This window comes from Lampetra fluviatilis, chromosome 59 (assembly GCF_964198595.1).
Source record: "Lampetra fluviatilis chromosome 59, kcLamFluv1.1, whole genome shotgun sequence".
Taxonomy (NCBI): domain Eukaryota; kingdom Metazoa; phylum Chordata; class Hyperoartia; order Petromyzontiformes; family Petromyzontidae; genus Lampetra; species Lampetra fluviatilis.
In genome coordinates, this window is record NC_136333.1 from 7,067,055 (window position 1) to 7,092,590 (window position 25,536).

General features: G+C 52.1%; 1 protein-coding gene and 1 long non-coding RNA gene across 3 annotated transcripts in view; one reads left to right on the top strand and one right to left on the bottom strand.

Annotated features, from left to right (window-relative positions):
• LOC144950743 (uncharacterized) overlaps positions 1-25,536 on the bottom strand; it is a 151,866-nt gene that overhangs the window by 69,272 nt on the left and 57,058 nt on the right. The window lies entirely within an intron of this gene.
• LOC144950713 (uncharacterized) lies at positions 19,338-25,005 on the top strand. Of its 2 annotated transcripts, none has more exons than XR_013640399.1 (3): positions 19,338-19,629; positions 21,484-21,615; positions 24,522-25,005. It is a non-coding gene; the product is annotated as an uncharacterized LOC144950713 (long non-coding RNA). The 2 variants fall into 2 exon arrangements; XR_013640398.1 differs by lacking the exon at positions 19,338-19,629 and adding an exon at positions 19,781-19,818.

Genomic DNA, 25,536 nt, shown 5'->3' on the forward strand with positions numbered 1-25,536 from the left:
AGACTCACACGGAGGTCGCCCGCCCTCATCCCACCACCAGCCCAAACCTCACTCCCTACCCCCCCCACCACCAGCAGCTGTTCGGGGAGGGCCTTCGTGCAGCAGTGGATTGACCATGGCAGAAGAATATGATGAATTGCCGGATGAAGGCCTCCCCAAAATGGGTCATTTTTAGCCATACTTCACCATGCTGGTCAGTGCGGGTTGGCGGAACAGTGGAGGATCGGTCCAGAAATTACACCCCACCGATGTTAGCCATGGCCAGGAACCAAACTCGGCGCATCACGCGCTCACCACTGCGCCAACACGCATTATTAGGGTTTTATTATGGGTTTGACCAGATGTAGGGTCAGGGTTTTTTTGCTGCCTTCTTCAAGTTGTGCGCCTTTTACCGATGTCAATGTCCATATGCGTGCATTCGGGGTGCAGAAATTCACCCTCCACCCCACCTCCACGACAAAGATCCCCCGTATAGCTTCAACAGATTGTTGGAGCAAGTGCTGTCACGAGGGGGTGGGTGGTCATCACCACGCCAGGCCACCTATGCTTTACACATTGCAGCAGTTACTCATCTGAGGCCGAGCCGACCTAGGGGAGGCCCAGAGCCAGTTCAGATTATTGTCACTGGTGTTGGCCGTGAGCGAGAATCGAACCCGTATCACCCTGGGTTCGTAGCGCAGCGCCCACTAACCCGCTACACGACCGCTCCCCACACAAATAGACACACACACAGACACACAGACGCAATCACAGAGCAGTTGGCTCGCACATTCCAACATCATCCTGGGAAATTGGAGACCAGAAATCCTGCCCTGCCCAGCACTCGCAGGGCCTGCAACATCAGCCCACCCACGCGACAGCATCTAATCCTGCAGCCACCCCCACCCACCCACACCCACTGGCTGCTCAACACCACCCGCCTCTCGCTTAATGGCCCATCGGACCGTACCATCTTCATAATGGAGGGGGGAGGTATGCAAGGAGAGTCCAAATAGCACAGATAGAAGGATAATCGGACCGTACCATCTGCATAATGGAAGGGGGGAGGTATGCAAGGAGAGTCCAAATAGCACAGATAGAAGGATAATCGGACCGTACCATCTGCATAATGGAGGGGGGAGGTATGCAAGGAGAGTCCAAATAGCACAGATAGAAGGATAATCGGACCGTACCATCTTCATAATGGAGGGGGGAGGTATTGCAATGATAGCACAGATAGAAGGATAATCGGATCGTACCATCTTCATAATGGAAGGGGGGAGGTATGCAAGGAGAGTCCAAATAGCACAGATAGAAGGATAATCGGACCGTACCATGTACATTATGGAGGGGGGGGGGTATGCAAGGAGAGTCCAAATAGCACAGATGGAAGGCACATCGGACAATACCATGTACAGAACGGGGGGGGGGAGGTATGGACGAAGAGTCTAAATAGCACCGATTAAAGGGCCACCCGTAGCCGACTACAGTACTGTACAGGGTGGTCCAGATGGCTTGTGACCCCCAATTAATTAACCCCTAACATTGTTTTTCCTTTGCTCATTAATTTCCGTTTTCACGTCCGTTGGTATACAAAAAAAATATGAACGTTTTCAGATAATTAAAAATGGCGTTCGCGAGACATCTGGAACCACCCCCTTGTTACTGTACACGTTTTTGTGCTCTCAAGGCAAGCGTCGCCTTATAACAGACAACATCACCATCAAGATGTTGCCTAATGTGGTATCGTCGGATCTCGGGATGCTCAGCAGAACATGATTCCTTGCAAAAGGTGTCAGTTTTGTTGCCAGCAAAAAGGGGGAAAACCCTATTAGTACGTAATTATATTCTTGGTTCTTTCGGTAAAGTCACGTAGAAGGGAAATACTAAAATAATAAAACAATACAAATTCTCACGACGTTTCGATTGCAACACAAGCAATCATCATCAGGTGTGAAAACCACAACAAGACCATTTTTGAAAAAAGTGGCGGTTTTTTCAAAAAAAATCTTGTTGTGGTTTTCACACCTGATGATGATTGCTTGCGTTGCAAGTCAAAACGTCGTGAGAATTTTACTGTTTTATTATTTCCCTTCTACGTGACTTTACCGAAAGAACCAAGAATATGAATGCCTGCAGTCACGAAAGCTTTAAACCGAAAGCCATAATTGCCAAAGCCCTACGCGCTAAACATGTCCCGCCAACCAACCATCACCACACCAAGCATCCTCTATGCACTGTCCATTTTGTTCGTGTTCTCAGATTTCCTCCCACACGAAGCCAATTGACTCATTACCGGTACGAGCAAAGCATCCTAGCGTACGTATCAGGGATGAGGGTTAATTCTTATGAGAATCATCAGTAAGGCTTGCCTATGTAAATCACCGTTATGGGTTTCCCTCACTTTATTGTTGTACAGTACTGTGGTTTACCCTCGCTTGGTGTACAGTACGGTTATGGGTTTCCCTCACTTTATTGTTGTACAGTACTCTTATGGGTTTCCCTCACTTTATTGTTGTACAGTACTGTGGTTTACCTCGCTTAGTGTACAGTACGGTTATGGGTTTCCCTCACTTTATTGTTGTACAGTACAGTGCTTTACCTCGCTTGGTGTACAGTACGGTTATGGGTTTCCCTCACTTTATTGTTGTACAGTGCTGTGGTTTACCTCGCTTAGTGTACAGTACGGTTATGGGTTTCCCTTACTTTATTGTTGTACAGTGCTGTGGTTTACCTCGCTTGGTGTACAGTACGGTTATGGGTTTCCCTCACTTTATTGTTGTACAGTACAGTGGTTTACCTCGCTTAGTGTACAGTACGGTTATGGGTTTCCCTCACTTTATTGTTGTACAGTGCTGTGGTTTACCTCGCTTGGTGTACAGTACGGTTGGGTTTTCCTCGCTTTGTTGTACAGTGCTGTGGTTTACCTCACTTGGTGTACAGTAGTGGGTTTCCCTCACAACCCGTTTCTACCCCCAAATCGTGCTCTTATTATGCTGCTCCAATTCACTCAATGTGTGTGGCATATGCGGTCAATTAATTGGGGGGGGGGTCACGAGACATCTGGACCACCCCTGCAGTACGTGTCCTGTGGACGCGTTAATCGGCAGGGAAGCACACGTGACCGCGCACGTGACCGCCTACGTGCGTGGGGCTGAACGATCAATCGATTTCAAATCGATAAATCGCAATTTGAAACAATGCGATTTTTTTGCGATTTGAAAAGTCCAATTACTTTCTTGTTGTGTAGTGCGCCAACCGCACTACACTAGCGCTCCCCCACACATCCACGTGGACAGGGTGCGATTGGAGCCCCCAGGCTCCAACCCTGCACCCAGCGATGCAGAGGGCTTTGCTGCCTGCCACCAAATGGGTCCCATTAAGGGGCCACGGGGTGGGAGGGTGGTCGGAGCGAGGGTTAGGGATGATGATGAGAGGGGCGGGAGGTGGGACACACAGAGTATCCAGATGGTGCGGCATTGGCCAAAGGAGGGGGGGGGGGTAGGTGGAAAAGTTGCGAGCGACCGTTTCCGCGCAACTATTCGGAGGAATTCAACTTTCGATTTAAAGCTTTCGTGACTGCAGGGATTCATCTTCTTGGTTCTTTCGGTAAAGTCACGTAGAATGGAAATAATAAAATAATAAAAATAAAACAATAAAATAACAGGAAGGTATTTTTATTATTTTGTTATTATTTCCATTCTACGTGACTTTACCGAAAGAACCAAGAAGATGAATTAAACTTTATTTATTCAGTTTTCATGGGCTCAACTTTGGCCCGATGGGAGACCGCTCGAACGGTAATTCGTGACGCAACGTGCACGTGACTTTTCAGAAATCGCGAATGCTGATCATTAAATCGTTTCTCGCCCACCGCACGAATGGACGGGACCAGTTGCGTCGCGAGCGTCGTGGTAAGTCGATGCTTAACCCACGGAACGACGGACGGACGCAGCAGCAGCAGCATCATCTCAACATCTTGAGTTGGGGCCTACGTCACAAAGAGCAACGCGCCATTGGCCACGCGGACGCCGTCGTTCACGTGCGTGGTGTCGTCGTCGTCGTTGGCCCAGTTATTAAAATAACAGGAACGTATTTTTTTTCTCCCTCTCGTAAATTTACAAAATCAAAACATCGTGTGTGAGCACGCGCACGATGTTTTTCGGGGGGGGGGGTGGTGATTTTTTTGTTTAAATCGGGTTTATTGTTCTGGCCGACAGCCCGGTTCAAAGTCTATCGGCTAATTTTTTTTTTTACAAATACTACGTTACATTAAGCAATGTGAAACATGTGCCGTAAGCCACAGTCACTCGAGGGCCCCCTCTCACTAAACTGCGTTACTTATGATCTAACCGCGAGCGGGCGAGAAAGCCCTATTACGCAGCCACGGCAATGGCCAGAGAACGATGCTGCACTGTAAATTGATAACAAACAGCGCAATTACGGTGACGTCAATGGACGCGGGGCACAAACACTCATCTGTTACCGAAAGAAAAAAAAAGGGGACCCTCGCACAAACCATTACTAAGTGACGATACAGAGTAATAACCTATAACACTAATGGCGCACGTTAATATTTAATGGGAGATCGCGCGCGGTGCGTTTTTTTTCGTTGCATTCTCTCCCCGGTGAATTTTTTTTTCCCCAACCAACCAACCAACGAACGGGCAGCACGCAATGCAACCCGGCGCCAATACGGAGGGAACAAATGATTGTAATCCAGCCACAGGGCCCTCACGATTAAATGTCACGCGAGCAAAATATGTTTTCTTCTTCTTCTTCTTCCTCTGGTTAAACGTGTCACGTTATTTATTCCGTCGCCGCCAAAGGAATAAACGGCAAAGTCAACATTTCAGCCAATTAACCTTCGCGTGGAAAGGTCGTGCTGGCTACCGCACCGATAAGACATCCTGGGAAGTTCCTTTCGCCGTTTACAAATCACTCGATGGCGGGGAGAGGAGGGAACGCGCTTGGCCTGGTCTGTATTTCTCTTGTCCTCGCGTGCGAGTGCTCTGCGGGACCCTCCGCCTGGACATCCGTGGAAAAAAATAGCTTCATAGCTCGTCCTCCGGTCTAAACAAATATTCTGATTCTGAGACGGCAGAGAATCATTCATGGAACTGTCCAACAATCCCAACGTTACAGGAACACTGCTGGAAAAAAATTCTGGATCATCGACACGATTTCATGCCAAATGTGGGCCCCCACATATTAACATGTTAAATTTGGAATAAGGGTTTACACGAGCGAATGGGAATCAAAATTGATGGATTCTTAAACTGGCACATGAGCGATCAGTTTCGCAACCAAATCGCTGAGCAGATCGATGCCTGAAAGCCAAATCTGTCTCTATTGCGACAACCGGTTGCAGAGGCAGTTGCATTCAGTTGAATGCAACCAATTGCTCAGGGTGTAGACCCGCCTTTACACGCACATGGTTAGATACGCGTATCGTGCGAGTAAAAATACGATGTTAATTGACGAGAACCTGGTTTAATCTTGTGCGAACCCATTATCTTAGCGGTACCGACTCAGTGCTCTGCCACGGCCATTACGAGCCCATTGGGCTAGCTATCACACATTCAACGCCTTCCGACTAAAGATGGAAGCATTTGCGCATTAGCTCTCTGAATGTCCAAAAAAAAATGGGCAAATGTATTTTGCACTTTTGACAGCTATCCGTCAGCTTCCATGACGCTCGTTAAATACCCTCGATGACACGCGCGTGTTGGAAGGCGTCACACACACTTTCGATCGGTGATTTGTGGTATGCAAGTATTTTTCTTCTTTTTCCGAACCAGTTTTAACTTTACATTTTTGCAGAATGAATAGAGTAGCACACACCGCAGAATCGTGCCTTGGGGAATAGGGAGACCTTCATTCAGCAGTGGACTGACCGTGGCTCATCTTGACGATTATCGCAATGAAAGGACGACACAATTTTTTAGCACTTGGGGCATATCTTCTTGGTTCTTTCGGTAAAGTCACGTAGAATGGAAATAATAAAATAATAAAAATAAAACGTAATAAAATTATTCTCACGACGTTTCGGCCACAACGCAAGCAGCTTGCGTTGTGGCCGAAACGTCGTGACAATAATTTTATTATGTTGCAATCGAAACGTCGTGAGAATTTTTATTGTGTTTTATTATTTTAGTATTTCCCTTCTACGTGACTTTACCGAAAGAACTAAGAAGATGAATATCTGCAGTCACGAAAGCTTTAAATCGAAACTTGGGGCATAATTATTATCAATATCATAATCAGCTGCACCCCCTGCCCCCCACTACCCCTGCCCCCCTGACCCCCCCCCCCCCACCCACGTGTGTGACTTTGCTGTCGTGATCGTGAGAGGTTGGTGGAGCTCGTGGATGGGACAGCGTTATTTTATTTTTAGAATCACGTTTTTTAAACTTCGAAACTACGGAGGGGGAGGGAAGGGGGACGGTGGTGGGAGGAGGGGTGGGGGGCTCGCACCCCACGCAAACCACCACGCCACCCCCAGGGATCGCACCCCCGCTCATCGCTCATGTGGCCGTGCGGAGCCGTGACCTCTGAACTCCTACCTAGCGCACGTGTTGCTCACATGTGCGTGCGGCGTCCTCCACCCACCCACTCCTCTCCGGCACACGAGGCGCCGCCAACCCGTCATGTTGAAGTAATAATGCGCCTACTTAGGCATGCGGCAGCAATTCACGAGGCTCCTAACAAATCCACAACCCAAACCACCCCCCCCCCCCGCCACTGTGGCGATTACAATGGATCGGTCCGATTCGGGGGGGGGGGGGGGGGTCGTGATGTTGGGTTATGAATCGACTCGTTTTAACCGTCCCGTTTGTATCGTTCGTTTCTGGTTTTGGTTTATTCGTCTTGTTTTCACGGTTTCATTCGCTCGCTTAAGATGTAAATGTAAGAGTGTGTGATTTATATGCAGTAACGATGACCTGCAGTTGGCAGTGTGACTCGTTATAACCCTACAGGAGCGTGTGTGATCGTATTTATTATATAACGTTATTGGAACCGGACACAGGTTTTTTTTTGGAATGCGTCTAGTACTATTCCACGTGTGTTATAATCCAGGAAAAGAAAAAAAAAACCCCGTCAGAATTTTGTCCTTGGTTTTACACTGTTGGATGAAGGCCTCCCCAAAAGTTTTGTTCGTGGCCAGTGTAAGTTCGTGAAGGGTCTGGTTCAGAATATCAATTTTCCACTGATGTTGGCCGTGGCAGTAGACCGAATCAATCGCTGCACAACTGTTCCACCTACAAATACAACGGGCGATTTTGCACGGGGTGGATCAAATCGAGATTTTATTCGGGGAAAAAAACAATTTTTTTTTTATATTGCGCGTATTAAAGTACGCGCGGCACTAAACCCAAAAAACAGGATGCGTAACAGCTCCATAAGTCTCCATTACTTCAATGCAGCACTACTCATAATTGAAATGTAATCTAGCGCGCACCCCACGCATAGTTTTATTTTCAAACGCCAAACCGCTGAATCGCTTTTATTAAGTTTCCCTTTTTGGCGAGGCCGTGCTTCTTCCCCCCCCCCCCCCCCCGAGGTCACTCCTTGACCCGCACAGCCTCAATGGCGATCGACCGTTTATTTCAGGCAAGGCAAGCCCTATAGACAAACTTTTTAAACTAAAAGATTTCCACCCCCCCCCCGTATAGCCTCAACGAACCTTTGGGGCAAGTGCTGTTAGCAAGCAGCACCCATGAATGCATGGCCCATGAGGTGGTGGGGTGGCACAACACCACCACGCCCGGCCGCGTTTGCTTCCCAAGTTGCGGTTGTTTACACACCGCTGTAGGTACTCATTTGAGGCCGAGCCGACCTAGCGCAAGCCCAGGACCGGTTCGGGTTAACCCATCACCGGTGTTGGTGGCGATAAACTCGCCGCTCCTGACGCGGTTGTCTGGCTTGACCACCTCCTGAATGTGAAATTGTAGTCGTTGCTCTGCGTCTACATCAGCCGTACCCAAGAAGAAGAAGCGGGAATAGAACTTTGGGGGGGGAGTTTGGGGGGTTCACATCGCTTCCTCGTCACGCGACATCGTCTCGCAAATGTTTTCTCGGGGCTTCGCGTTCGTAGAGAGAGAGTGGTGAGTGGTGGTGGTGGTGTTGTTGGGGGGGGGGCTCGTTCATGCCGCCAGTGAAAACGTCCAGAGTTGACATGAGCTCGGTGGGGGTTAGTTTGGTGAAGAAGGAAAAAAACAAGTGCCACGCCAACATTCGCTTGTTGGGCTCTCGTCCAGGCGCGCGTGCTTGCGCGCGTGCCTTTTCACACCGGCCGTCGACATTAATAGCCGCGGCTATTAATCACCAATACACAGGGCATGGCGCTAGCGTGCAAGGAGCCCGCCTAACGCGATGTAACGCAACACCGCCGCTACTGTACGGCAAGCGAGCATTATTGAAATGTCGCTCCTAATGCGCGTGTGGGTTGTGCCGCGCGTGTTGTTGCCTGTGTGTGTGTGAGAGCCTCCCTCTAGGTCGACTCGGCCTCAAATGAGTATAGTAGCTGGCGCGGTGGTGTAAACATCGCCCACGAGGGAGACAAAGGTGGCTGGGCGTGGTGCTGGCCGACCACCCCCTCCTTTTGTGTGCCGATAGGTGCTGCTCGCTAACAGCACTTGCCCTAACGGTCTGTTAAGGTCTCAATATCAAGCTGTGGGGGGGGGGAAGCGACCATACTTCACCGCGCTGGTCGGTGCGGGTCGGTGGAGATAATCCACCGACAGGGGCGGGGAGGGGGGAGGTCCAGCAATCGCCCAAAATTTGCCCGGGCATCCTCACGGTCTTTCGGATAAAATGTCAATGCAGGGTCATAAAAAAAACTAGAGGGGGAAGAAGGACATTCTCACGGTGGGGGGGCCTGGGGGGAAGAGGGGAGGGGAGGCGGGGGGAGTTGGGGGGGGGGAGTTTGGGGGGGGTGGCCACTCCTAGAATTCCGCAGGAACACCCGGGGGGCCTGCTCAGAAAGCCAACCCAAGGCACCTTGTGGCATGATGCACAGGAGTGACACAGCACCTAGGGTGGTGGTGGTGGTGTGCTCAATCAAGGGCCCTCCTCCCCCGTTCAAATCCCACGGCCTGGGTCGTAAACCAACGATAATAATACATGGGGGGGGGGGGTACATTTACAATTAAGGACATTCATACGAATGGCAAACATCTCCACCCCCCCCCCCCACTTGACATTACGAAGAGTCGGGAGGCAAATGGTGTTTGCGAGCGCCTGTTTTAGAGGGGCGAGTGACGCGCTGGTCAACCCCGCTAGGGCCGCCCCTGTAGCGGATTGCGCCGTTTGAACGTCAGCACCGGAGAGACAAAGGTGGGCAGGCGTGGTTCTGGCCACAACACACCAACGCCGACCTGAATACACTCGCATTACACAATGTTCCACAATGTTCAGTTTTGCCAGGAGCCAAAGTTGTGAAAAATAACTTTGATACTGGCAAAAAAAAGTCACCGATGATGTAGCTGCTGCTCGCACCGAGCTATGAATGCTCCGACGCGTGTGGCATTGTGCTTGTGCTGTTCGCCTTCTGACGTTGTTCTCTGCTCTGAGACTGGTGGTGAGACCAGGCCATGAAGAAGGCCTGTCTCTCTGGTGTAGGTCAATCAGTTTCAATGCATAGATTATCAGAGCGTGTCTGTATGCATGTTCACCACAGGTGCGTGTGGTTAATGCAGTACTTGCAAAAGGACCTGTTTTATTGCCAGAAAGGGTAAAACCTATTCTTATTTTTCATCCTTTTACAATCTGTATGTATGTAATGTGATGTAAAAAAAAACTCTGTTTGCAGTATTGATGTATAATTATAGCAATGCACCCCTAATTTGTATCACTATCAGCCATGGTAAATCCACTGCTGGATGGAATTCCTCTCGCGCATGGTTGTGTGTGTGTGTGGTGTGGGAGCGGTGGTGCAGCGGTTAGCGCACTGCGTTGCGAACCCGGCGACCCGAATTAGATTCCCGCACACGGCCACCAACACCGGCGACGATTATCTGAACCGGTCCTGGGCCTCCCCTAGGTCGACTCAGCCTCAAACGAGTACCTGGTGTGGTGTGTAAACATCGTCACTGAAGAGACAAAGGCGGTCGGGCGTGCCGCTTGCCACCCACCCCCTCGCGTGCCGTGCCGGCCTTCACAGTTGTTACTCGCTGACAGCACTTGCTCTAGCAGTCTGTGAAGGCTATACGGGGGATCTTTGTCTTTATACAGTGTACACCACGACGCCATACAGCCAACCTCGCGAGATATCAATTAGTAATCATTGTACAATCCCTTTGTCGATCAAAACACGGACGTCTCAATCCCCGAATTTTTGGTTTAAAAGGCATTTAAATTTCCATCGGACGAACCGGTGGTGTTTTTCTTTTCTCTCTCTCACTCTCCTCTCCACGCCTTTTTCTATTGAACATGATCCCTCCCCAGGTGTTGATGGAAATTTTCCGATAAAGCCATTAGAGTAATTGACAAGGGCAGCAGCTGTCTTTAGCAAATCGCCCTGGCCACCGCGACAATTATATGAATCGGGCTCGCCACGCCGGGGATGTATTAGGCAGATTGCCAGCTGAACGCGCCTCCTATCCAGGCTGAGCCGGTCTCTTTTTTATATTTGTATATAAATATACAACGCCACTTGAATTTAAGTGTGCGGAGTTGTGCGCGTGTGTGGCAAAGAGCGCTACGAACACAGCTGACGATTGTCTGAAGCGGTCCTGGGCCTCCCCTCCCCACCCCTAGGTCGACTCAGCCTCAAATGAGTACCCGGTGCGGTGCGTAAAACATCGCCACTAGGGGAGACAAAGGCGGCCGGGCGTGGCGCTGGGCCCACCCACCCTCTCGTGCGCCGTGCCGGGCCTTCATAGGTGCTCGCTAACAGCACTTGCCCCGAAAGTATGTGAAGGCTATACGGGGGGATTCTTTGTGCTTTACGCGTGTGCGAGCAGTGGATAGAGCACTGGTGTGGTGTGGCCGGTAGCACTGGGGTGGTGTGGCCGGAGCACTGGTATGGTGTGGCCAGGAGCATAACCCCTGCACCACCGCTCCCCCACACCCCCCCCACGCGCACACACACCAAAGTTTAGGAAACATTATGCCACGTGCCATGGCAGATGTAATCGGCGTCACTCATAAACATTTGCTTGACAGTACAGAGGTCAGAACGGGGGAGGAATTGTCGTCCTCTGTGTAGTACTGTACACTATGGATAAAACGATGCATCAATCCATCGATCGGTATCGATCGCGACGTTTGCAATACACGCGCGGGGGGGACGCGCGCGCTCGCGAGCGCGTGCGGATCGATGTTTTTCGATTTCGATGTCGTATTTAATGGGTTCGCGTGACCCCCTGGTCGCCACCAGAGGCCGCTACAGTCGCCGCGGTAGAAAGTAAAACGAAAAGAATCGATTCTTGAACCGTGAACCCCGAGAATTGGGACACACTCATCGGGGTTAAAAATCTTTACTCTCCGAACTATACATAAAGTGCGTACGCAATTGACTGCCGTTCGCCACTAAAGAGGAGGAGACGCCGCCACGACACTCGTGCCAGGCTAGGTGCATGCAAGCATACAAAGACAAATGTAAAGATACCCCCCCCCCCCTGTATATCCTACGCAGCTGGGGCAAGTGGTGTTCGCAAAGCAGCACCTATGAAGGCTGGAATCGGCACACGATGGGGTGGGTGGCCAGCACCACGCCCGGCCGCCTTTGTCCCCCCAATGGTGATGTTTTTACACACCGCCCCCACCGGATACTCATTTTGAGGCTGAATCGACCTAAGGGGAGGCCTAGGACCGGTTCAGACAATCGTCACCGCTGATGTTAGTGGCCGGGGATGAGAGCGGGAATCGAACTCGGCTCGCAGGGGGAGGGGGGGTTGTAGCGCAGCAGCAGCAGCGGGCTAACTCGCTACACCACCGCAAAACACAAACCACACAACACACACAACAACACACAACACAGACAGGCAACGTCAGCTGTCAAATTCATTCCACCCACCCCATCCCCGTAACGCCTGCGAGAGACCGAACACACCAGCTGGCTCTCAAAACCCTTCCACATCCACCCACAGCTCCCGATCCCACACCTCCTCAAGCTTCCACAGATCCTCTTGAACACCCTCCTTCCTCCTCCTCCTCCTCATCTTCATCTTAAACCCTCCCCGCGTCAGGCACAAATCCACGGCGGCGCGCGTGATAATGCGGAGGAATATCCGCATCTCCGGCTCAAGTCTCGCCGCCTCAAATGCAGTCGCAGCTAAAGGTGGAGGCTAAAAATGGGATGGGATTTTGGGATCTTGCTTCTCCGGGGTCGGCTGGAGCGGCCCCGGTGGGGGGGGAAGCGGGGGTCGGGCCAACGCCGCTCAACGCTTAAGAACCCGGCGGCCCGAGTTCGATTCCCGCTCACGGCTCACCCAGCACCGGCGGCGATCGTCTGAACCGGTCCTGAGGCCTCCCCCTAGGTCGACTCGGCCTCGAATGGAGTACCTGGTGCGATGCGTAGCAAACGTCGACACTGGGGAGACAAAGGCGGCTGGGAGTGGCACTGGCCACCCACCCCCCCCTTGTTCATAGGCGCTACTCGCTAACAGAAATTGGCCCCTACAGTCTGTTAAGGCTATACGGGGGATCTTTGTCTTTGGTGGTGGGGGGGGGGGGGTGCACCCCCCCTCCCTCCACCTCTCTCGTAATTATGCCCCCCACCCCTAAATCCCACCCCCCTTACCCCCCCCCCACCCTCCCCTAACAAGCCACCCACCACCAGCCTCCTCTATTGTTGAATGACCCATCTCAGATATCCAAGCCCCTTGCTTCTCTTGCTCTAGGAGTCTGCTTTTATTTTCTATCTCTTGTTAAACCCTATCGTTTTCGCTCCCTCTTTCTCTCTCTCCCTCTCTCGCACTTACTCTGTCTCCTTTTCTCTCTCTCTCTCTCCCCCAATCCCACCTCCCCTACCCGTTAGCTAAAAGTCACTTTGTGGGTAAAAGCCCTGTGGCTTGGGCCCTGTGTGTGTTTATTAGGGCGCACACACAGAGTGGCATGTCGGCTTAAGGCAGCAAAAAAAATTAACCGCGTGTGCCCTCGCACGCCTATCGTTTTGCAGCTAAACCCACGCCGTGCATTTCAATTGGCGGCGGCGGCGGCGTTGTCGCGGCCGTTTTAATTTGAAAGCAAAAGGGCTCAGCGTTTCCATTTGGAAGTTTAAACCGTGCCGGGCTGTGTGTGTGTGTGCGTTCTAAATTGTGAGTAAACTGTGCAATGGGTGGGGGGGGCAGGTGGCTTAAATCGGGTAGCGTGAATTCCACTCGCCCTTCTTTTTCCTTTTTTTTCTCGTCGGCAAACTGAGCGGAGAAGTCGTTTCTGCCAAAGGGGTCGCCAATCGTCGCCGCAGCGAGACGTCTTCAAGTGACACCGGCGATGAGGATGCGGTAAAACACTCGAGGCAATACCGGAGGGGCATCGGGCGATAGAAAACATTTATCTTCTTGGTTCTTTCGGTAAAGTCACGTAGAAGGGAAATAATAAAATAACCCAGCTTAAATATACGCTCCTAGCTTGGTGGTGTTTCATTCTTCACCTGAGGACGGCTGCTTGCGTTGTGGCCGAAACGTCGTGAGAATTATTTTATTATGTTTTTTTATTTGTATTATTTCCCTTCTACGCGACTTTACCGAAAGAACCAAAGAAGATGAATCCCTGCAGTCACGAAAGCTTTAAATCGAAATAAAACATTTATTTCTACGCTCGCGGCTGAGCCGAGCCGAGCGCAAGGTATAATGGGGGCCACCGCAAAGAACGGCAAACGGCCAGTGACGTGCAGCACCTTTGAAAGTTAAAAAGTCGATGTTTCTTGAATCGAACGGAGGGGTTCGGAACCTCAGGGGGGACGCCAAGTCCAGCGCGGTGGCGAGGGAGATGAAGCAGAAATACACGGACGGCTAGATGTGCTTTGTGCAACTTTAGTTTTGGAGATAGTCTTACATACATGCGGATGGGTTAATAGCTAGGATCATGGTGATGGTTGGAAGACTGGGTTAAGGGTTAAGCCCTGGGGCTGGGAGGCGGGGGGGTTAGTGTGAGGAACAGGAGGCTAAGGTTGTGGTTGGGGTTATGGCCGTTGGTAGAGAGAGAGACACACACACACACAAGGTTTTCGAGACACAAAACAAGAAACGCAAAGTCCTCCGTAAACATCTGCGGCCGCACGGAGGCCTCGCGCTTGCAGAGTCAGGGTGAGCGGGATTAATGACTCGGAACCCTGCCTAGGCCTTGCCCCCCTCCCCCTGTCCTCCACGGAGAGCCCAATTAGGACCATTCCAATTATTTTTATTTTTTTGTGTAGCTTTTAAGGAGAAACACAAAGCGGATGTGCCATCAATCTCTGGGGGGGGGGGGGGGGTGGGTGGGGCGGGTCGTGTGCCACATCTCCCCCTAAAAAAAATCTGACGAAACGGTGACGGCGGGGGAATTATTATTACGATTTGACGAAAGAGTGACGTTCAAAAATAGAGATGTTAAAAAAAAACGCTGTCTCGTTTGCTCCTAAAAATAATAACAATAAGTGCAGCACCTCAATTGCTTCCTTACGCCAACTGCTGGTGGAAGGGTCTTCACATCTCGCCAGAGCCGAGGTTATTTGGCCTACTCTTCCACAACAGGCCCAGACGTCTTGGAAGAGGTGGGGGGGGGGGCACCCACTCTTGACCCCGCCACACACGACCTGTCGTCGATCGCCTGTTGGGTGTATCAACTCAGAATCGGGGATATTTATTCAGACGTGTCCAGTCCATTGCATGCCACGCCGGGAGATCGAATCGAGGGAATCGAACTGGTGACCTCTGGATTGCAAGCCCAAGTGATGCTGTTGACCGCGTTACACGCCCACGGCATTGTCGAAGCGGTGAGCTTGAAAATAATACATTTTTTTTTATCGCTCCAAGAGCGATCTTACCGCGTTGTGCCGACGGGATTCTCAGATTCTCTCCGTCCGCTCCCTGGCGCGTCTTCATTAACCGACCCGTAGGCTGCCATATTCTGGCAGCGTGCATTCATCTCGCAACCCGTTGGCTTTATCCTCCGCGCGCTGTGCAGTGCCGTGCAGCCAAGGTAGTGGGGTTGATGTAAATAATTGATGTATTGATTTGGAAAAAAGATTAAAAGCAGGGCGGGCGAGAGAGGCAGCGATGTGACCTGAATCGATACAATCCCAGCTCACAAAACTCTCCCCCCACCCTCCACCTACTAACCAGCCCCCCATCCCCCCCCCCCAAGACAAAGATCCCCCATATAGCCTTAACAGGCTGTTTGGGCAAGTGCTGCGAGCGAGCAGCGCCTATGAAGGCTGGTCAGCACCACGCCCCCGGCCGCCTTTGTCTTCCCAGTGGCGATGTCTACACACCGCAACGGGTACTCGCTTGAGGCCGAATCAACCACACACACACACAACAAACGGTACATGCACATACATAGAGATAAGCACACACACACACAAGGAGACAGAGACCCACTGCAGAGCCTTATACAGATTGCCCGGGCCAAGTGCTGTCTCCCCTGGTGCCGATATGTTCACGCGCTGCACCGGCTAACCCAAGTGACGCGGACAGCACCGGTTCACAAGTTTGCCGACATCTGCTTTGGCTCGGAATCGAACTCGGGCCGGCGGGGCCCCGGGGGTCACATCGCAAGCCAGGCCCCTCACCGTGCTCACCGTTTTACGACCAACGCGTCGGCGTTGCAATCTGAGGAGTGTGCAAATTCGGAAGGTGCCCCCCCTCCCCATCCACTCCCCGTGCCTCCCCAAACAACACCTTCAGCACAGCCCCCTCCTACGCCCCCCCCCCTCACTGCCCCCACCGCCCCCCCCCCACCGCCACTCTTCCCCACCCCCACACCCCAAACGCTCCCTGCCGCAATGGGCCGCATACTTTCAGCTGCCAATCGATGGATCGATATGACCCCATTATTGGGAGCAGCAATAAATCGTGCGTGCCCGTTATTAATAAACAAAAGTCCTGTCTCCTGCCCCGCCTGACTGCTTGCCGCACAAGGCACGGACACCCCCCCCCCCACCGCTGCCCACCCCCACCACCTTGCCCCCCACACACCCCCCCACTAAACACAGCCAGGAGAGAGAGAGACGCGTGGTCACACACGAAACACGGCCTGTGCCCACGAGGTGCACCGTCTCCCGGCGGGGACTCGACGCTCGCTCGCCAACGGCGCTTGCCGCCACCCCCCCCGCCCCGCTGAAGACAAGAGACAACGCGGGGGATCTTTCTCGTCGTCTCTGTGTCCGTGCAAGGTGAACGGACGCTCGCTAACGGCGCTCGCCGCGACGGCGGCCTGCGTGGTGGTCGTGCTGTGCCGTGCCCCAAACGCCCGTGCGCTCCCTGCCCGCCTTCATCAAACCAGCGTGGTGAAGAACGGTCAAATCCTCCCCCCCCCACCCTCCCACCGTTAGCGGGCTGTACATCCACACATCCAATATTTGTACGGGACTGACGTTAGGATTTTTAATTATAAAGTGTGGGGGGCGGCGGTGGGGGGGGGGGAACAACACTGCAATGTCTTCAGCGCACACCGATGTCATGTGGTCGGGGCGCTGTGCGGACAGGGGGCTTGATGGTGGTTGAGACTGTGGCCTATAGGACACCATTGATCTAGCTTGGGTTTCTTACCCAATTGATGCGTTCATGCTCCTCGGGGGCGTGCGTGCGTGCGCGTGCGTGCGCGCGTGTCAAATGAACAGTATGTAAATGCCCCAATTTTTTTTCCCCTCCTTCCCGGATCTCTCACCGGCGCTTTTCGCGCGTCTGGAATATCAGCCAGAGCCCAACAGAGCGGAATGTGACAACTGCGTTTTTGCTGGGTACGTGCGTACGTACGTGCGTACGTACGAATGAAATGTCTTTGCGCTCTCCATAGATCTCCTCTCTCTTCCCCGAGTGAGATGGCGGGTACCGATATCGCAGGTCCGATTATCTTCTCCGCGAAAAAAGTGCGGGTATTAGAAAGCCGCTTCGCTGTGCATTGTGGGCCAAATCGCAGATAACCAGCAAGAAAAATGAGTGGCCGACAGCTTCCACAGATAACAAGATTCGCGGGTTAGAGGGACCGTGCTTATACGACCGTAGATAAGTTGAGTTCTGTATATAATAGTACTTTATTGTGCATGTGTATTGTAATGTACAGCCCCCTTGGTCAATCCACTGCTGGATGAAGGCCTCTCTCCACACCTCTCCATCATAGAGGTTGATCAAACTTCACCACGCCGGTTTGGCGAAGGTCGTAGTGTAGCGGTTCGCGCGCTGCACTACGAACCCGGCGACCCGAGTCCGATTCCCGCTCACGGTCAACACGAGTATCTGAACCGGTCCTGGGCATCCCCTAGATTGACTCGGCCTGAATTAAGTACCTGGTGCGGTGTGTAAACATCACCACTCTGGGAGACAAAGGCGACCGGGCGTGGTGCTGACCACCCGCCCCCCTCGTGTGCCGTATCGGCCTTCGTGGGTGTCACTCACCAACAGCACTTGCCCCGACAGTTTGTCGAGGCTACGCGTGGGGGATCTACGCCTTTGTGTGCGCACGTGCCTATTATGGCTAAGCTGCTGTCCCCATGTTTGCTCGTAATTTCTCAATTATGCCCACAATGTAATTCTAACTCGTGACATTCGCTATTGTTCACCCGCGCGGCCCGACGGTTTTGTTTGTTTGTTGCGGATTGGCCAAAAGTGAAACAATTTCTCTCCACGTTTCAGCTCGCCCCCCCCCCCCCCCGGGGGGCGGAGAGAGCGAGGGAGCGAAACGCCGCCGCCGCCACTCCACGGGATGATTCCACAGCACAATATCGTAAACGCTAAACATCAAAAATGCAGATGGCCAAAAGCGAAGGGGCTTGCTTGTGTCCGCAACAACAACAACCACCACCACCACCAAACGGTTGCCCGGGAAACGGCATTGTAATTGCTTAGATGTGCAGCTAAAAATAAAACAATAGGCAACCACGGGGCCGATCTACCGCTGCTATTATCTAAATGGCATTTGTCAAGCGCGCATGCTGTGTGTGTGAAAGTGAATGTGCCTGCGTGCGTGTGTGCGCGCGCGTGTCGAGAGGGAGAATGTTTGTGCGTGCGCGAGAGGGGAGACAAAGGCGGCCGGGCGTGGTTGCTGGCCACCTCGTGTGCCGTGTCGGCCTTCGTAGTTGCTGCTACTCGCTAACAGCACTTGCCCCCAACAGTCTGTTAAGGGCTCTAAGGGGGAGGGGATCTTTGTCGTTGTGAGAGAGCGAATACGTGCGTACGTGTGCGTGAAGAGTCGGCCAAAAAACAACCATCGAAAGGGACATCTCCTCTAGCGGAGGCCCTTCCGCCAGCGATGGTGTTAGAAAGAAATTGCAGGGCTGCGCCTTTAACTTTTAATGGTGGGCACTCGTGACCACGCACGAACTCGCTCCTATTACGCCGATTGCAGGGACTACAACCGATGTATTTCAACCGCGGCCAAGTTGGCCGCTTTTTGAGTTTTATTGAATTTTTTTGGTTTGTTAAACCTGAAAATCTACAAGAAACCAAAAAAAATTTGCTTCGTCATTAATTCCCTCCGTGCGTGGGACCGAACCGCGCGCGCCCGCCGCTTGAAACGTGGACAAACGCGCGGTTTCGCGACCCCTTTGCGGACGGCGTGGCGCGCGCGTGTGTACGTGTGACCTGTCCAGGTGGGATGGGCACGTGTGATGCGCGGGAAAAAACTAAGCGCACGTCTGTGTGTTCCTGCTATCGCGGGTGCGGACCGACGGACCGACCGACTGATCGCGCGTTATTTTTTGTTCATGCAACGGGCCGCCAGCCCGCCAGTGTCAATAACTTTATACAAATCTCAAAGACAAAGACGAAGATCCCCCGTATAGCTTGAACAGACTGTTGGGGCAAGTGCTGTTCGCGAGCTGCGCCTATGAAGGCCGGCACGGCACACGAGGCAGTGGGTGGACATCAACCGCCTTTGTCTTTTTTTCCCCCCGATATTAATATTAGAGAGATAGAAAAATCAGGCCCAGATAGAAAAACAAATTGCGGTACGAATACTTCGTTTTTGCTCGGCATTGACCAGGTAATGTCGGATACGTGACATCACATCGGCGCTTCTGCTTAAGGTGCCATCAGGGGATGTCAGATGATGTCACTTTCTTTCGAACGTATATCTATCGAGCTGTCATAACATGTTTGTTTTCTGCAGCGCTCCGATGTCCCGCAAATCCCAGGATCAACTCCTGGCCACGAGACGCATCAATCACGGTGCTGGCTGGCTGGCGGGCAGGCGGGCGGGCGGGTGAGGTCCCATCGACGGCGGCTCCCCGAGCACACCGATCAACTCACGTGAAGCTGTCGCCACCTCCGAGTGATGACGGGGATATGAACACCGCGCGAGAGCCTCGACCGCAGAACGAAACGGAAAAATCGAGAAGCGATAGAAATGACGCGGTGACAAGACAATCATCTCCCGATCAGATCCCGAACCTAGACGATCGATTTACGATTCGTCAAATTGCTGGCAGGGGATGGGAGGTTTGTGCGCACCTGACAGCGTTACTGCGTGGATCAAAGACACCGGTCCGTCGGAGAGACAAAGGTGGCGGGGAGGAGGAGGAGGGGGGGGGTCTTTCAAAAAAGGTGCTCGCGAACAATATTTGGCCCAACATCCTGTGAGGCCAAACGGGCGATCTTTATCTTTTTGTGAACAGCTGAGCGTGGGCCAGTGAATGACAGAGCATGGCGAGGAAGCGGGGCGTGTGGAAGCTGGACACATGCGTCCGATTAGGTGTGTGCGCGAGTGAACGCGACAGCGTGGAGAGAGCGCGGTGTGGGCGGGCGTATGTGCGCGTGTACACACGCGCAATGACCAGAGATCCCCCGTAGAACCTGGACAGGCTGTTGGGGCAAGTGCCGTTAGCGAGCACCTTTGAAGGCCGGCACGGCACACGCACACACACGCGCACACACGCACGCACACACACGCACACACACGCGCACGCGCGCGCGAGAAAGGCACGTACGTCGAAGGCACCCTCAAGACGGGAAAAAAACGAGCGGATTTTTGCTCCGTATCGAATCGGCCCTTACTTTGCGCGCGCACACAAAAAATGCAGCCGGTGTCGGGTAGGGGACGGATAAAATTGAAATGAAACAAAAGCGGAGAGGGGGGGAGGAGGAGGGGGGGGCGGCGTGTGCCGTCTGTCCCCCCCCGCTGTCGATAAGTGGAAAAGCAAATGCCCATTGACCCCCCCCCGCACGCGCGCGCGGGGAAACATCGATTTGTTGAAGGAGAAACAGACAAAGCAATGAAGGTATATTTAAGAAGAGAGATGAAAAATATCCAGTTACAAATCTCCTCCACGTATTAAGCGGGATGGATGTGCGCGGCGGTACGTGTGTCTCGCGCGGCGAGTGCCGTAACACCGCGTGCTCTCACCGGCCGTGCCGTGTCGTGTCATGCACTTGTGCGTGCGCGCGCGCGCTTTATCCGAGCACCGTTATCGTGCGGGATTTCTCCTATCCGCCGTTATGCGGGGGGTTAGGAGGGTTAGGGGGGCTAACATTGCACATCCTATTATTCGTTTTAGGCTTTCGGAGCAGTGCCGATTCATACCAATGAACGGCATAACGGAGCTCTCGCCTCAATGTACTATATCGGTGTCCGATAATTTCGTGATGCTATCGTGCGAATTGACTCCGCTTATCCGCAAACAACAACAGAAAAATGTCACCAAGCAAATTGCTAGTCGCACCATCCCATCGCCATCCAGGCTCAACCTTGCTTAGGATTCTGAAAATCCATCGGAAGGAATGGAGTGTGTGTCTCTCTGGGCAGAAGCATTTTGAAAGGAAAGAATAATTACACTGGTCAACACACTTTTTCTGGCATAAGGTATTCCAACGGTCTTAAGGTAATTTTGGGGTGCCGATTCCAAATCTGGCATCAGTTTTTGTCTATCACATCAGGTTTTTGAGATATCAAATATTGCATTTTCAATAAAAACTGCAGTAGAAAAATATTAAATAAATGTGGATATATACATAAAGTGATATTATAAACGCACTATCGTAAAAATACAGCACCATATTTTAACACTAAAGCAGTCACTGACTCGCAACAACTTGCAATCATAAGTGACAGTTAATTTCGGGTAAAATCAATGAAAATGGGGTATGCCGATAGCATAAAATGAGATGTGATAGAGCAAATCTGAGATCAGATTTGGAATCGGCACCCTGAAATTAGTCTAAAACAGCTGCAAAAGTCCAGGCCAGAAAAAAATGTTTTTTTTTTGTTGACCAGTGTTATTATTATTACTACTACTTAGATGCACGCGTTTGCCGGGCAACTATAGCGGTATAAAGGTTTTGTGTACATATGATAGCTCGGCTGTAAGGCTATACGATCCCACGTGTTATTAAGTCACCCCCCCCCCCCAACTTTTGCCAGCCCCGAGGAGCTTTGCTTGACCTCCGCTGGCCCTTGGCGGTGGCGGTGGATGCAGTCGTGGTGGTGGATGCAGCCCTGGTGGTGGATGCAGTCCTGGTGGTGGATGCAGCCCCGGTGGTGGATGCAGCCCCGGTAACTTTATATTAAATAATTACACAATGCACAAGCCACACGCCTCTGCGGGGGAGGAAACAAACGCACACCCATTTGGCGGGGACTTATTCAATGAAACTCCATTAATATTTAACCATTTCCACTGACCACCACCACCGGCACCACCGCCCCCAATCCACACACATCCCAGATCCACCCAGCCCCCACAAAAGGGCCTGGTTGTCTTGACACAGGAGGGGCCCCCCTCCACCACCACCCCCCATCGGCAGACTATAACCACCACCCACACCCAGTCCACCCCCCTTACATAAAACAAGGCTGAGGCCCACGCTGACAATAGTCAAGTTCTATCATTACATTTCCATTTGCTAGGAAGGAAGCTGCCTGTAGGAGGAGGAGCGGGGGGGGAGTTTTATTTATTTTGACAAAGGGGGTTTCCTGTTCCACACAAACGTTTGTTTACAGCTGCACATTCACACTCACGCATACACAGACACACAGACAAAGGCCCATCACTGCCCATCTATCAGCCGTGTAAGGCTGCTGCTATCAGTGCTGTTTGCGAGCACCTATTAAGGCCGCCCCCCCCGAAGAACACTGGGCCAGCCAATAGCCAAACATACAGCAGCAGCCAGAACACGTGTAGTGTTTGAGGTCAATCGGACCTCGGCTCAACGGATCCAACCACATTTATTTTATTTTATCACTTGGATGTGTAGCTCAGCGAAGTGGGCACATCATCATCATCGCGTGGAAATTTAAAGCAGCCAAATAGTTTTAAACGCGTGACGTTGATTCTAAACGTGGAGGGGAAAAACCGGAGGACCCGGAGAAAAATCCAGAGAGAGAGACACGCAAACTCCAAATATATAGCAGGCCTCGGGGTCGGGATCGAACCGACGACCTCCTGTATACCAGGCGAGGTAGTTAACATCCCCCAGCCACCGTGATGATGATGATGAGAGAGAGAGACGCAAATTCCAAATACACAGCAGGCGTCAGGGTCGGGATCGAACCCACGACCTCCTGCATACCAGGCGAGGTAGTTAACATCTCCTACGCTGGCCGAACGTTATACTGGGATGACTGTTGCGACGGCCGTTCCCGGCATAACGTGCAAACGTCGGGCCAACGTTCGCACGTGGGTGGCAACTACTGTGGACGAACGTTGGCCCGACGTTCCCACCCGTCAGTTCACGGGGACGCGTCACACCGCTCGGGCGCTGCGTGGAGACGTCACGGCGTACGCGTGCGCAAAAAGTTTCTGCAGAAATAAGATGCGGCGCTGAGGCACGCAACTTTGTGCATGCACCCATAACACGTGCACGCCCCCCCCCCACCCCCCAATGACCTTTAAACAAGTAATCAGGCCCTGTTGTCAATCCACTGCTGGATGACCGCGGCTGTAGTGGACACAAAATACGCAAGCACAGTACACGGCACACACAGTGTATTCACAAATGCACGCACACACACACACAGTATACAAGAACACAACATCAGTGCAAAAGCATCTATGCGGTGCCACGGGTGTGAGTGTATGATAAACGTAAGTTAAATTAATCGTTGCTTCCCACGAAGCACCAATTGACGTGGCCTTGACAGGAAACAATGCCAAAGATCCCCCGTATAGCCTGTAACAGACTGTTGGGGCAAGTGCTGTTCGCGAGCAGCGTCTATGAAGGCCGGTCACGGCACACGAGGTGGGGTGGGTGGCCAGCACCAAGCCGAGTCGACCTAGGGGAGGCCCATGTCCGGTTCAGATAATCGTCACTGGTGGTGATGGCCGTGAGCAGGAATCGAACTCGGGTCGCCGTGTTCGCTGACCGCTACAGAAGACAAAGATCACCCGTATAGCCTTGACAGACTTTAGGGGCAGCACCAATGAAAGACACACACACACATTCACGTTCGGCATTGTGTCCTGCACAACAAGTCAATGGATTAACATGGAGCTGCTGCATATAAAAATGGCAGCATACTGTACAGCATGACCGCTCTGCTTTAAATATACAAAACTTGACCGGAGCAGGGTTCATTGCACAGTTAAGTATGCAAGCGCACACGCACGCACGCACGTAATACAGGAACACTGCAGCAACAACCCAGGGAGCGTGCAACGTTGGGCCAGTATTCGTTGACTCTGGCCCCAATGCCCTCTCGTTCGTCTCCCCAGTGCCACCGCCCAAAAAAAAATTTCGCGATGCACATTTAGTTTTGCATTTGTTATCATTACAGTAAAATATTCATGCAACGTGTGCGTTCATCATTGCATCAATATTTAATCGTACATACCTTCTATTGAACGATTATATATTTTTAATAATTTACGACGCGCAGTACCGCGCAGGCAGGCAATTTAGTTTAAAGCGTACGTCAACTTTAAGCGTGTGTATATTCACAGTGAGCACATGGCGACATGCATGTTAACCGACGCCAGAACACATCAACGCCGTCGTCCCGCGGCAAAGCGTGCGACGTTGGCCCGACGTTCAACGTTGCGCCGGGCGCCTTTGCAGGACGTCCACCCGCGCCCAGCGTCTTGGGAAAAGCAAATCCCGAAATCAGGACGAGTGACCCCAAATTAAGGGGACCTGTTTGCCTCCCGCGGCTCTGCGGTTTAGGCCCAATTAAACATTTCACGCAGATGTTGTGCACAGAGCAATTAGCGGGGTAAACCTCGCGCCCCCCCCCCGCCCACGACCGCGCTTCATTATCGAGCACCCAGCGCCAAAACTCACTTAAAGGTTTGTATTTCAACAAACAAACAGCATTTGAAGAAAGAGCCTTGTTTGCATCTCGCGACTCGGGCCAACTCGGCCCGGGCAAACAATTGGTGTTTGTTGCAACTTTTTGACGGGGACGGAGAGAGAGGGCCCCGGTTTGGGTTTGCGTGTGTCTTTTGTTTCCCCCCCCCCCCCTAGGGGTCGACTCAGCCTCAAATGAGTACCTGGCGCGGTGGGGGAGACAAAGGCGGCCGGGCGCGATGCTGGACACCACCCCCTCATGTGCCGTGCCGGCCTTAATAGGTGCTGGTCGTTGACAGCACTTGCCCCAAACAGTCTGTTACGGCTATATGGGAGATCTTTGTCTTTGTGTGTGTGTACCTGTGTGTGTGTGTGTGGGAGCGGTGGTGGTGCCCCAACAGTCTGCTAAGGCTATACGGGGGATCTTTGTCTTTGGTTGCCAGAAGGATGGTAACATTACTTTACCAATTACAAAAACATTAATTTTGGTTTTGCAGGACTCTACAGCGAAATTTCTCACGCGTCCTATTACACACGCCCTGGTACGAATCCACTCCGGCGCAACTTACTATAATTATGATCCGGATGGAAGTTTGTCCTAATCAAGCACGCTTTTGGCCAGCTAAAGAGGACCAACGTCTTCCGATTCCCCGCGCTTTATCCGTGCGCTTATCTGCGTCTTAACGGCCACTCTGGGATTGGGTCTCCGGAAAGAGATTCATTTCATCCCATTTACAGCATTCATCTAACCATGCCAGTTATGCAAACGGGTGGAGGAATTTAAATTTTTATCGGAAATGTAAAAAACCAAATGACAACTGCCGTACAAACAACAAAAACAACAACAATTTGCTGACATCACCACGGCGCTTGAGCCAGGCTAGGTGCACTTTCTTTAAGGTCACGTGAAGTGTCAAACGCCCACCGGCAGGAGGTCACGGGCCAGACCCAGCAGGTGCCGCAGGTTGGACCGACTGAGATGACCGGCCTATGCCGTACAAACCGCACACGTGTACAGTAACGTGATTGTTGTTTTCTGCGCCAGTTATGGCTCACACCGTCAAAACTCCCCGCCACACTTAAAAGCAAAATAAAACGTCACGCAAGTTGGGTGACAATGAACATGGGCCATCACGAGACCCCCCCCCCCACGAGTGAGCCGCATCCATGCGGCCAACCTCATCTTTAAAAT